At 38.7% G+C, this 14348-nt stretch overlaps 1 protein-coding gene across 2 annotated transcripts in view; it reads right to left on the bottom strand.

The window, feature by feature from the left end:
* LOC138354254 (zinc finger protein 271-like) overlaps nt 1-10144 on the bottom strand; it is a 109435-nt gene extending 99291 nt beyond the window's left edge. The window contains exon 1 of one of the 2 annotated variants that reach the window (XM_069308161.1): nt 10012-10144. The gene's annotated coding sequence lies outside the window, so the exon portion shown is untranslated. The remainder of the gene's footprint in view (nt 1-10011) is intronic. The other variant, XM_069308160.1, reaches the window with a different exon arrangement.
* Between the last annotated feature and the right edge of the window lie 4204 nt (nt 10145-14348).

The following is a 14348-nucleotide window of genomic DNA, read 5'->3' as shown; positions in this document are numbered from 1 at the left end:
GGGTTTGTTTTGGAATGCTTACCTTTCTGGATGCTTGACCCGGTCGATGGCAGACATAGAATGCTTCCAACCACACGGGGGTTTCTATAGGCCATTGCTCCCCTTGCCTCTCTGAGGGGGCCAGGTTCTGGCTCGTGGTCCCCGGTAGGCCCTAGAACTCCATACACATGACTGATGCCAAAGTCTGACATTAGCATATCAGCCGGTAAAGCTCCGGGGAGCCGACGGGGCTCCCCCCAGAAAATATCAACAAAGCGTAAGTTAGAATAGCGACAAATATAAAACAACGCAGGAACATATCAGTGAGCGTCAAACACACACGAAATATTTTTACTTTTGTTATGTTTGTCAAGATTATACTTGTTGCACACAGTTATTTTTGGTTGTATATTGATCGGAATAAAATTCCCTAAACAGACATATGCATATAATACATGATATGGGGGAAGAATTACCAGTATAAACGGCTAAAGTCACCCACCTGCAACCCGTTTGGGACAAAATACCATTTGATCGAAGTTATCCACACCTTTCATGAACTTATTGTACCATGCAGCCTAGTGGTGAGAAAGAGAGCCTCATAGCGCGCAGTTTGAAACAAACCCAAAGTAAATCGGATAAAAATTGAATTTTATACAAATATTTTAAGAGTAGACATAACTTTATGTCCACTATGCGTTTACGTTAGACGAAACCGAACGCGCCGGCGCGTCCAGATAGCGCGAAAGTGTTAAAGCACATTGTTATATTAAAGCTCTGATTGATTACATTGACAGCTTGATTAGTAATTTAAACAAGATTAATAGACACCATACAGCAGATTGACAGCACATATAAGACAGCAATGATCACAATGGTAAAGATGTTCAGATTGGGTACATAAAGATTGGGAGACTGGGTAGCAAAAGATACAGATAAACAAGATTTATAAACACCATACAACAGATTGGCAGCACATATAAGAAAACAGCAATGATCACAATGGTAAAGATGTTCAAATTGGGAACATAAAGGTTAGGAGATTGGGTAGCAATTCATACAGTGCAATTTTAAGGCAAAAAGTGAAAAACTATGAAGATGAAATTAGGTACTTTTTAGTATTGATTTTGAATGATGTAAAAGTTGGACAGCTTATCAATTCAGTAGGGAGTGAGTTCCATAAACTGGGTCCCTTTATTTGCATAGAGTGTTTACACAGATTAAGTTTAACTCTGGGGATATCAAAGAGATATTTATTTCTGGTGTGGTGATAATGGGTCCTATTACATCTGTCCAAGAAGAGTTTCAGACAAGGATTTGCATTTAATAACAGGGTTTTGTAAATGTAGTTGATACAAGAGAATTTGTGGAGTGAGATTATGTTTAGCATGTTTAGGGAGTTAAACAAGGGGGCTGCATGCTGTCTGAAAGCAGAATTTGATATTATTCTGATAGCAGATTTTTGCTGGGTGATGATGGACTTGAGGTGGTTTGCAGTGGTTGAACCCCATGCACAGATACCATAGTTGAGATAGGGATAGATTAGTGCATAATATAGAGAGATGAGAGCAGAGTTAGGAACATAATATCTGATTTTGGAGAGTATACCAACTGTTTTAGAGACTTTCTTAGTTATGTGTTGTATGTGGGTACTGAAGTTGAGTCTCTTGTCTAGGAATATGCCAAGAAACTTTCCATCATTTTTATTGCTAATGTTTACATTGTCAATCTGAAGCTGAATTGCATTTGTAGATTTGCTTCCAAATAGGATGTAGTAGGTCTTTTCTATGTTAAGTGTTAGTTTGTTGGTTGACATCCATAAGTGGACTTTTTTTAGTTCATTATTAACAACACCATTTAGTGTATGTGGGTTGGGGTTGGAGTAGATGAGGGTAGTATCATCAGCAAACAAAATAGGTTTCAGAATGTTAGAGACATTAGGCAGATCATTAATGTATATAAGAAAAAGAAGAGGTCCCAAGATGCTGCCCTGTGGCACTCCAACAGTTATTGGTAGAATGGGAGAGATTATATTATTGATGGCTACACATTGGTGTCTATCACTAAGATAGGATTGGATATAGTCCAGTGCATGGCCTCGGATTCCATAATGAAGGAGTTTATTTAAGAGGTAATCGTGATTAACAGTATCAAAGGCCTTTCTCAGGTCAATGAAGAGTCCAATTGGAAACTCATTTTTGTCAAGAGCTGAGTAAATTATATCAAGGAGACTAATAATTGCATCGTTGGTACTCTTTTGAGAGCGGAATCCAAACTGACAGGGGCTAAGAATGTCGAATTTTACGAGATAGGAGTAGAGCTGTTTGTAGATAATTTTTTCAAATATTTTTGATAGTATGGGTAGGTTCGATATTGGTCTATAGTTGTTTATGTCTGACGGATTACCTCCTTTATGAACTGGCGTTACTCTTGCTTTTTTAAGGATATCAGGGAAGGTATGACACTCAAGGGATTTGTTGAACAGCAGAGCTATAGGTGGCGCAAGGGCATGGGAGGCGCTCTTGTATACAATGGATGGGATTTCACTGATGTTCCCAGCTTTGGTTTTTAGTGAGTGTATGATGGACACAACATCTGACGGGCTGACTGGTGAGAGGAGAAGAGAGTTTGGATAGCTACCTGGGAGATATGTGTTGATATGTGTCTGAGTCTGTGGGATTTTACTTGCAAGGTTAGCACCAATCGATGAAAAGAAGCTATTAAATTCATTCGCCATTTCTAAGTCAGATGACAGTGTAAGGCCATCCTTAGAGAGTGTTATCTGGTTGTGGGAGTGTTGTTTAGTTCCCAGGATGTTAGAGATGGTATTCCATGTGCTTTTCATGTTGCCTTTTGCTTCTTTGAATCTAGTCTCATAATATGAAAGTTTTGCTTTTCTTATGATACTGGTAAGCACTGATGAGTACCTTTTAACTACTTCCATTGAAACTAGGCCACACCTAAATTTCTTTTCGTATTCATGTTTTTTGTTGATTGATTTAATTATGCCACTTGTGAGCCACGGGTTATTTTTTCTTTTATCAGTTACTTGTTTGGTAAGGAGGGGACAGTGAGTGTTGTAGAGGCGGAGTTTTGGAGAGAAAGAGGTTAGTTGATGAGTTTATATCCTGTGAATTATTAAATTCAGATTCCCAGTTAATATTGTGGAGTGCATTAGAGAGATTGCCTAAAGCTGATTCACTATGTAGCCTGAATGAAAGTTTTTTGGTTTCTGGTGGTGATGTGTCAATGTTTGCTATGAGGAAAGTAGGATAGTGGTCAGTTGTTCTGTCATAAATTACCCCAGATGTAAGGGGAGCTGTTATATTAGTCCATAGGTGATCCAGGGTAGTGGCAGATGTTTGAGTGACTCGGGTGGCCTTGGTGATTGTGGGGATTAGCATACAGGAGTGCATGCTGTTACGGAAATAGTCAACTTGAGGGTTGTTTTGAAGACCCAGGTCAATATTGAAATCACCTCCCAGAATGATGTGATTTTTGTTGAGATTGTTATTTATGATAAGATTCCTTACATTGTCAGAGAATAAAGCTATGTTGGCATTAGGAAATCTATAGATGGCACCGATTATCAGGGAGGATTTAAGGGATTTACTGGAGAACTTGGCAAAGGTATATTCACAATAGTCGTCTCTATCACTAATGACACTATTGCAAGTGAAGGTATCTTTGTAATATATTGCTGTACCGCCACCTTTTTTATTAGGCCTGCAGTTATGAATGACTTTATAACCAGCTAAATTGTAGAGTTGGGTATAGTCATTACTTAGCCAAGTTTCTGTTAAAATGATGAAAGATAATTTAGTACCTAGTGCTGTAAGAAGTGCATTTATATCATCAAAATGTTTACCAAGTGACCTAACATTTTGGTTGTAAACTGATAAGCAGGTGCTATTTAGGAGTTTGTTTTTTGCAAGATTTGCTGTGTAATACCTGCAATAATGATGATCAATGTGCTGATTTGTGTGGATATGGGACAGAAGATTTCGATCTGGATCAATATCAGTAAGCATATAGTTAAGATAATGTCACGATACAATAAGATAAGCAATTTCAGGAACAGATGAAAACTAAATCTGCTGTAAAATAGAAAGTAATTATAGCAAAACACAGCAATATAATAATATAACAATATCTAATATATAATATACAATATCTAATATAATATAACTAATCTAATATAATATAGCAATATCTAATATAATATAACAATATATAATAATATAACAATATATAACAGTAATATCTTATTTGGAAGCAAATCAAGAAATGCAATTCAGCTTCAGATAGACAATGTTAACATCAATAATAAAAATGATGGAAAGTTCCTTGGCCTGTACTTAGTCAAGAGACTCAACTTCAGCACCCATATACAACACACAACTAAAAAGGTTTCTAAAACAGTTGGTATACTCTCTAAGATCAGATATTATGTACCCTACAATGCTCTCCTCTCACTATATTATACACTAATCTTAATTGCCATAATGATACCCCACCTGGGTGGGGCTGGTACCCCACCACCACTGTGGGGCTAATACCCCCACCACCACTGTGGGGCTAATACCCCCACCACCACTGTGGGGCTAATACCCCCACCACCACTGTGGGGCTAATACCCCCACCACCACTGTGGGGCTAATACCCCCACCACCACTGTGGGGCTGATACCCCACAGTAATATCTACCACCACTGTGGGGCTGATACCCCACAGTAATATCTACCCCCACCACCACTTTGGGGCTGGTACCCACACCTGTTGGGCTGATACCATATCTGATACCATAATCAGAATTATGGTATCTGAGCATGGGGTTCAACCACTGCAAACCACCTCAAGTCTATCATCACCCAGCAAAAATCTGCTATCAGAATAATAACAAACTCTGCTTTCAGACAACACTCAGCCCCCTTGTTTAAATCCCTAAACATGCTAAACTCACTCCACACATTCTCTTGTGTCAATTACATTTACAAAACCCACTTCTTAAATGCAAACCCTGCTTTGAAACTCTCCCTGGACAGATGTAATAGGACCCATTAACACCATACCATTAATAAATATATCTTTCATATCCCCAGAGTCAAACTTAATCTGTGTAAACACACTATGCAAATAAAGGGACCTAGTCTATAGAACTCACTCCCTAATGAATTGAAAAGCTGTCCAACTTTTGCCTCATTCAAAAAGTACTTAATTTCATCTTCATAGTTTCCTACCTTGTGCTTTACAATTGCACTGTATCTAGTGCTACCCAATCCCCCAATCTTTATGTACCTAAGCCAAACAACTTTACTATTGTGATCATTGCTGTCATCTTATATGTGCTATCAATGTGCTGTATTGTGCCTATTAAGCTTTGCTAAATTACCAATCAAGCTGTCAATGCTGTCAATCAGAGCTACCGATGTGCTTTAATATTCTGTACCTACTAATCTCTCTCGTCTCATTTTCTTGCAATGTACCTGTTATCATTTTTATAAATTTTGCTAAAATTTACCTCCTAAAAATTATCTGTTAGATTAAGGACCTGCCCAAAACACTGTGCATACTAATGGCTTTACAAAAATGTAGACACCATGCTATGTATCCTCACAAACTCAATGTACCTTCTTGTATATATATATAAATAAATAAATATAACAGGAATCAACCAAATTGACATCAGAACTCCTGACACAAACAGGTTCTAGAACAAGAGGACAGATTCAAGCTAAGGACATCAAGTTACAGAAAAAAATATTAAAAAGTTTTCTTTTCCAAACAGAGTGGTAGACAGTTGGACAGAGTTAGGTGAGAGGGTGGTGGAGGCCAAAACCATCAGTATTTTCAAAGTATTATATGATAAAGAGCATTCCGTCTAATTACCACAAGCTACCATAAGTTACACAAGCTTCACAAAGCTTCCTGGCAATATGCTAGTAATGAATAAATATGATATATTTACTCATTATAATGTTAGTGGTAAATGTACAACATGAAAAAACATAATTTTAATCTGAAAAAGTATCTTTTTATAATGAAATTTGACGAAATTAAGAGCTGGTGATGCCAAATCAAGTCGACGATCCAAGCGACGGTTAGGTTAGGTTAGGTTAGGTTAGGTTAGGTTTGGTTTGGTTTGGTTTGGTTTGGTTTGGTTTGGTTTGGTATATTTGGTTTGGTTTGGTTTGGTTTGGTTTGGTTAGGTTAGGTTAGGTTAGGTTAGGTTAGGTTAGGTTAAGTCAGGTTAGGTCAGCCTAACCTAACATATCATATTTATTCATTACTAACGTATTGCCAGGAAGCTTTGTGAAGCTTGTGTAACTTGTGGTAGCTTGTGGTAATTAGACAGACCCATAAAGAGTGCTGGGAAGGCAAAACACCATGAGCATACCTTGAGGTTACCTTGAGGTGCTTCCAGGGCTTAGCATCCCCGCGGCCCGGTCGTTGACCAGGCCTCCTGGCTGCCGGACTGATCAACCAGGCTGTTGAACGCGGCTGTTTGCCGCCTGACGTATAAGTCACAGCCTGGTTGATCAGGTATCCTTTGGAGGTGCTTATCCAGTTCTCTCTTGAACACTGTGAGGGGATTGCCAGTTATGCCCCTTATGTGTAGCGGAAGCGTGTTGAACAGTCTCGGGCCTCTGATGTTGATAGAGTTTTCTCTCAGAGTACCTGTTGCACCTCTGCTTTTCAACGGGGGTATTCTGCACATCCTACCATGTCTTCTGGTCTCATGTGATGTTATTTCTGTGTGCAGGTTTGGGACCAGACCCTCTAATATTTTCCACGTGTAAATTATTATGTATCTCTCCCGCCTGCGCTCAAGGGAGTACAGATTTAGGCTCTTTAGTCGGTCCCAATAGTTTAGATGTTTTACTGAGTGGATTCTAGCAGTAAAGGATCTCTGCACGCTCTCCAGGTCAGCAATTTCTCCAGCTTTGAAAGGGGCTGTCATTGTGTAGCAGTACACCACTCTAGAGAGCACAAGCGTTTTGAAAAGTATGATCATCGGTATAGCATCTCTAGTGTGAAAAGTTCTTGTTATCCAACCTGTCATTTTTATTGCAGTTGTGACGGCTACTTTATTGTGTTCTTTAAAGGTAAGGTCTTCCGACATGAGTACACCCAGATCCTTTACATTGCCTTTTCGTTCTATGTTATGATTTGCCTGAGTTTTGTACGTGGTTTCCGTTTTTATATTTTCATTTTTTCCATAGCGCTTGAGCTGGAACTTATCTTCGTTAAACACCATATTATTTTCTGTAGCCCATAGAAAGACCTGATCTACATCTGACTGGATGTTTGCCGTGTCCTCTATGTTGCCTACTCTCATGAAGATCCTAGTGTCATCTGCAAAGGATGATACAGTGCTATAGGTTGTGTTCTTGTCTATGTCCGATATGAGGATGAGAAAAAGTACTGGAGCAAGCACAGTACCCTGGGGGACTGAGCTCTTCATGGTTGATGGGCTGGATTTTATTTTGTTGACTATTACACATTGGGTTCTGTTGGTCAGGAAATTGTAGATCCATCTGCCTATTTTTCCAATAATTCCTCTTGAACGCATTTTATGTGCAATAACACCATGGTCACATTTATCAAAAGCTTTTGCGAAATCTGTGTAAATTACATCAGCGTTTTGTTTGTCTTCCATAGCATCTAATGCCATATCATTGTGGTCCAGCAACTGTGACAGGCAAGAGCGCCCTGTTCTGAAACCATGTTGTCCGGGGTTATGGAGATGCTGTGATTCCATGTATTTTGTGATCTTACTTCTTAGCACTCTCTCAAAAATTTTTATGATGTGCGATGTTAGTGCTATCGGTCTGTAATTTTTTGCCTCTGCCTTATTTCCTCCTTTATGAAGTGGTGCTATCTCTGCTGTTTTTAGTATATCAGGAATAACACCAGTATCTAGGCTTTGTCTCCACAGAATGTGGAGGGCCTGCGATAGTGGTTTTTTACAGTTCTTGATGAATATGGAGTTCCAAGAATCCGGACCTGGTGCAGAGTGCATAGGCATACTGTTTATGCCTTCTTCAAAATCCAGTGGGGATAGGGTGACGTCTGATATATGATTTGATGTTGGTATCATATCCATGAAAAATTCATTTGGGTTATCAACCTTTAGTGTGTTTAATGGCTCACTGAAAACAGAGTCGTACTGCTTCCTCAGTAGCTCGCTCATTTCTTTGTTGTCATCGGTGAAAGTTCCATCTCCCTTTCGCAGGGGCCCGATACTAGATGATATAAAAGCAGAGAAATTGATGTAACGATGACCAGATTAAGGCTGGGACATACCAAACTAGCAGCACACAGCTCTAAGTACAGAACAGACATCAATGAACTCTGTACTCACTGTCAGGTGCCTGAAACAGTCGAACACTATCTCCTGCACTGCTCCCGACATTATAGTGCCAGAGTAAATTTCAAACAAGTCTTTATCGCACTTAAAATACCCTTCACCATCGAGCATATATTAGGAGGTGGCGACCACTCGTTACAAGAAAAATACCAAATAGTCAAAGCACTGGCTAAATATCTGCAGTCGACCAACAAATTGGGTCACATCTGACCCGCGCCACATTTATACCTGGCGCCACCAACAGCTAAACACAGAAAACAACTGCCTCGTCGCAGCACCAAGGATCAGCTGACGCCATAAACACAACACACCGCCCTACGGTGCGGCAAGTCTGCCTACAACACACACCTCTGTTTTAATCACCGTTCCTCTATCTACAGCACAACGCAACAAGCACCTTGGTAGCTCCGATGATCTTCAACATAAACGGGTCCAACAACATCAGTACTGGTGCAGTCATCGGGAGGACAAACCCTTCATGCAAACTGCACCTACTATCAAGAAGAAGAAGAAGAAGATGTGGTTTTTTATCTTGATTTTGCATAGGAGAACAAATATTTCGGATTTCTCTCTATTTCACTGATGGCCTTTTGCTCTCTTTGCCTCTCCTGGATTTTGTATGATTCTTGTAGCTTGCGTTCAATTGTTTCTATTTCTCTACCTAACCTTCTTCACCGTTCTTGAGATAGGGTGCGACTCTCAAGTTGTTCCGCGATTCGTTTTCTTCGCCTAAATAGGGGAAGACGTTCCCGTTCCAATCTGCATCTCTTCCTCTTTTTTCTTAGGGGTATGCAGTTTGAACATTACTACCGAGCACTACCTAAGCTAGTACTACCGAGCTTATTTTTTCCAGGCACTGGTTCAGGTTTGCATTTTCTAGCTGTTCTTCCCAGTTTATTTCTGTGAAGTCCTGGTTTATTTGCTCCCAGTTTATCTGTTTATTATTGAAGTTGAATTTGCTGAAATCTCCTCCACTGGGAATCTGGACTGGTTTTGAAGGTCTACTCCCCATGGTTGTCATAACTTCAATTAAGTTGTGATCTGAGTAACAGGTATTTGTAATCGTTATGTTCCTGATCAATTTATCATTATTAGTGAAAATGAGGTCAAGCGTGTTCTCCTTCCTAGTTGGTTCTACTATTTGCTGGTTTAAGGCAAACCTGTCGCATATCCGTAGCAGGTCATTTGCATGTGCCTGTTCATTTAGGCTACTTCCTGGTATTCTTTCTGATATTTAAGCGCAGGTTGGACATGTATATGAGTGGGATTGGGTGGTTATAGATAGGAGCTGCCTCGTATGGGCCAATAAGCCTTCTGCAGTTGCCTTTGTTATTATGTTCTTATTACTGTATTAGCCAGGTGCTTCCATTTCAGGTGCCGTAGGTTGAAGTCCCCAAGCACCACAAAGTGAAAAACTCCCTAAAGACAGTTTTGCCTGACATTAAAACGTAAAGCAATAAAGCATAATTAGGTAGCTAAACAATTACTGTGCAAAATATTAAGGGAGAGCACAAGTAAGAATATATCAGGAGAAAGCACCAAGCCGGGAAAACCGGGCCAGAATCAAAACGCACAGAGGTGCCCCCATAATACTTTTCCAGTTTCCTGTCGCAATTACAGCTTCTACCAGTGAAACATTACTACATAAACAATCAGACTTACCTCAAATGTCAATCTTAACACCATGCACCTTCGTATTGTGAGGATAATTAGTAAAACACCCACGAGAAGAAACCAGCTCAAGCGATGTTGGACTTATTTGTTGTCAAACAAAATCAACAAAGCCGCAGACAACAATAACTGTCGCTGAGAAAATATCTCACGCCAATATTACCAAACTCAAATAGCAATTAGAATATTATTAGAAATCAAATAATATTTTTGTAGTAAGACAATTTTTTTTCAAAGTATGAGTAATGACGCACAAATTGCGTCTATATATATTTATCTGGATTTACCTGATGTTTACTTTATTTATCTTTATTCATTTATTTACTTATTTATTTATAGGTAAATACTCGGTTCTCTGGGTAAATGATTGTGTAATTATCCCATTTATTAATTCATGTGCTGATGATTATGGTCATTGCTCAGTATGGATTTTTATTTATATTATTGCATGCTAAAGAATATTTCTGGCTATTATCTTTACCCCATTTAATTGTTATGTTTGTCACTCTTAGCGTAGTTACATTGTTTTCCCAAATTATGCAGTGTTTTCTTTTCACCCCCCCCCCCTCCCCCCCTTCAGACACCTGTTGGCAAGGCCGACTTAATATACTTTGATCACTGCGGGAAAAGAACCGTACTAAGTCTCAAGGGTTGTAACAAAGATATCTATTATCATTATTTATTTTGTGAGATATGTATATGTATATCTGTGTTATAGTTTGTGAGGATACATAGCATGGTATTTACAATTTTGTAAAGCCACTAGTACGCGCAGCGTTTCGGGCAGGTCCTGAATCTAACACATAATTTTAAGTAGGTAAATTCTAGTAGAATTAATAACAGACCATTACTTCTCATTTCTCCTAACCAACATTAACAAACCACCTCTAGATACATGGAAGATAAGCTTTAGGCTGCACAATGAAACTTCTATAAGCAACTTTATTGCTGCGGCTGCTAATATCAACTGGGAGGCTGAATTTATTTATTTATTTATCTATTTATTTATTTATTTATGCATATACAAGAATGTACATAAGGAATGTGAGGATACAAATATGGTAATTACAGTCTTGTAAAGCCACTAGCACGCGCAGCGTTTCGGGCAGGTCCTTAATCTAAGAAAATTTTAAGGAGGTAAATACTTGCAAAATTTATAGACAAAAAAATGATAACAGATTACATGGAATGAAAAAAAAAGATGAGAGAAAATTATAGGTACAGTATATTAAAGCACATAGGTAGCTATGATTGATTGCAATGACAGCTTAAAATGGTAGTTGACAACAAATTGGTAGGCACAATACAGCAGAAACAATATAAGATTGATTGCAATGACAGCTTGAATGGTAGAATTAGGTGACAGTGAACATCAACCTAGCAGTGCAAACATTTCCTCAGAAAACTCTGAACCTGTATAACTCCCACTGTCCTATGCTAACGAAACAAGTTACAAATAAAAGGTTAAACACTCCATGGCTTACAAAGGGTATACTTAAATCTATTAATAAAAAACGTGACCTTGAGAAGTATAGGTTAGGAGTCGTCTCCAAAGAATTTTCAAAGATTTACTCATCCACGCTGTCTAAAATAATTAGAAGAGCCAAAATAAAATACTACGAAAATAAATTTACCCAAATTAAGTTCAAGTTCAAGTTCAAGTATGTTTATTGAGATAAGCAATAAATACATCTCAAAGGGATAGAGTAGCTTAGGCTATTTCTACCCCCCTCTACTTCAAGTCACTCAAGGGGCGCACAAATTCAGTGAGTACAAATAGACATATAACAGTACAAGAATCCCATTTAACATTGCATACAGCAAGTACAGCATATAATTGTTACATTCTTGGAGCAAAATTCTTGTAGCTCCTAAGTATACTGTCTATTATACCATTATCACACATCCAAACAATTTGATGTGGTACACTATTTATTTCCTTATTTCTATATTTTTCAATAAGGTGACACTCTAATACATAATGTTCTAAGGTGTGGGCGTACGGCATACTACATAATTTACACTCCTTATCTTTTTCACTTACATCAACACCGTATTGCCAGATATATTTATATCCTAATCGTAATCTCATGTAAATTGAATCCTTCCAAGTAGACTTTCCTTTACCATAGGTGAAGGACGAATTTATATTTATTATTGAATAATTCTTAAGTGTGTTACTACTGTCCACCAATGCCATTCTCTTTATCATTTCTTCACCCTCCTGAATCACCTTGAGTCTTGTTTTTATTTGTTTCAAGGTTAACTGACATACAACATCAACAAGAGTTTTTTCAGTGGCTCTCTTCGCTATGTCATCAACTACCTCATTCAACAGTATTCCCACATGTGAAGGGATCCACATGAATCTTACTTTATACCCAGTTTTTTCTAGTCTCTTAACATTCTCTCTACACTCTATCACAATATTCTGATATACTGGGCGTCTGCTATTTAAAGACTCTAACGCTCCTCTGCTGTCAATAAAGAAGCAAGCATTTTTACCACATTTGACTACTTCCTGTAATCCTGCTAATACTCCTTGGAGTTCAGCCTGCGTTGAAGAGACATTGTCAGTTAAGCGGCGTCCAATAACAGTATCTACAGTGCCGATGTCAGTGTACTCCCTGATCAAGACTCCACATCCTGCCTTCCCATCCCTAGCTACTGACCCATCACAATATACATGTAGAGTGTTTTCTGTAGGCAGTTTTCTAATTATACAATCATATGTTGCCCTCAGCTCTCCTATTTCATACATACTTTTATTCTTATGCAAGGGAGTAATTACTACATCTACATTACAATCCTCCCATGGTGGTGTAAATTTTCTCTTCGGCACAGCAATACACTCTGTAATAACATCATACTTTATAACATTATGACATAATTTATTCATATATACTCTCTTCTTCATCATACACTGTTCACTACTTCCCACCTTTTGAACCGAGAGGATTAATTCATTAACTCCCCCACCTCTCATTAATCTAATGGCAGAGGCTACATTTATCTCTGAAATTCTATCCCCAATACTCTGCAGATTCAACTCCATCCTCATTATCTCAATCATAGCATTTCTTGGGCATCCTAAGATAATTCTCATTGCTTCATTTTGTACCTTCTCCAACTTGCCCATCCTACCTTTACCAAAACAAGAAATGACAGGTGCAGCATAATCAATAAGAGATCTTAGTTAGTTTAGTTCATTTATTATGCACCCCATACCCATCCTGTGGGCGGTAGTGGAAAGGGTTACAGAGGCACATAATGGGCTCAGGGACTGAACCCCACAATTCATTTAGCTAAGCAAGTTACAATCTTGATGAGCTAGTTACAAAATTCAATATAAGTCATCACATCAACAATGGGTTCGAGATCGACCTCAAGTACAGGTTCTAAATTAAGCAACTGACATATGTGGAGAGCTAGTGTCAAAATTTATATGTTTGTCCTGCACACCGCCCCCCATCCAGTGGGCAGCGGTGGATAGGTTACAATCACTTAGTTACTACCTACAGTTAGCAAACTGGGGATATTTGGCTAAAATTTCTGGTAGCAGATCATTTTGAATGAAATATTGACACATCGCTGGAACATTGGTTATAGAATTGTCTCTAAATTCACGTATCATTTCGCACTCCATCACATAGTGACGGAGGGTGTGCGAATAATTTTGTTGACACAGTTTACATTTGGTCAGGTCTACATCAGCAGATAATGAGAATTCCCAGAGATACTTGTAACCGAGTCTAAGCCGAGCAGTAGTAACATCTAGAAGTCTGCTGATTTTATTGGATGATCCATAGATGTGTGGCTCCTCTTGCATGATAGTATGATGATAGATGGAATTACTGGTGTCAATTTCACTTTGCCTCAGATCTACAAGATCTTGTTGAAGTTCTCGGTGTACAGCTGCTCTCAGATTGCTCATTGACAATCCAAGGTTACACTTAACGTCTCCTTTAAAGGCAGATTCTTTGGCTAACTTATCAGCTCTATCATGCATTCGGAGGCCAACATGAGATGGAGACCACATGAAATGGACTCTGTTACCATCCTTAATAATTTTGTTGTATTTGTGTCTAGCTTCGGACACGAGCATGTTACAGTTATGTCTTAAAGAGTTGAGAGCATTTAAGGATGATAAGGAGTCACTTACAATTAATGTATCAAGTTTTGAGACTTGTACACATTTCAGTGCAAGGATCAAGGCAAATAGTTCAGTCTGAAGGGTAGAGGCCCAGTTGTTTATACGGACTCCCAGAGATCTTACAGTACTCAAGTATAACATTCGTAGCACAGGGACTCCCACTCCCTTTCCACAG

Source organism: Procambarus clarkii, chromosome 62 (assembly GCF_040958095.1).
Source record: "Procambarus clarkii isolate CNS0578487 chromosome 62, FALCON_Pclarkii_2.0, whole genome shotgun sequence".
Classification (NCBI taxonomy): domain Eukaryota; kingdom Metazoa; phylum Arthropoda; class Malacostraca; order Decapoda; family Cambaridae; genus Procambarus; species Procambarus clarkii.
This window is presented reverse-complemented; position numbering and strand designations above follow the sequence as displayed.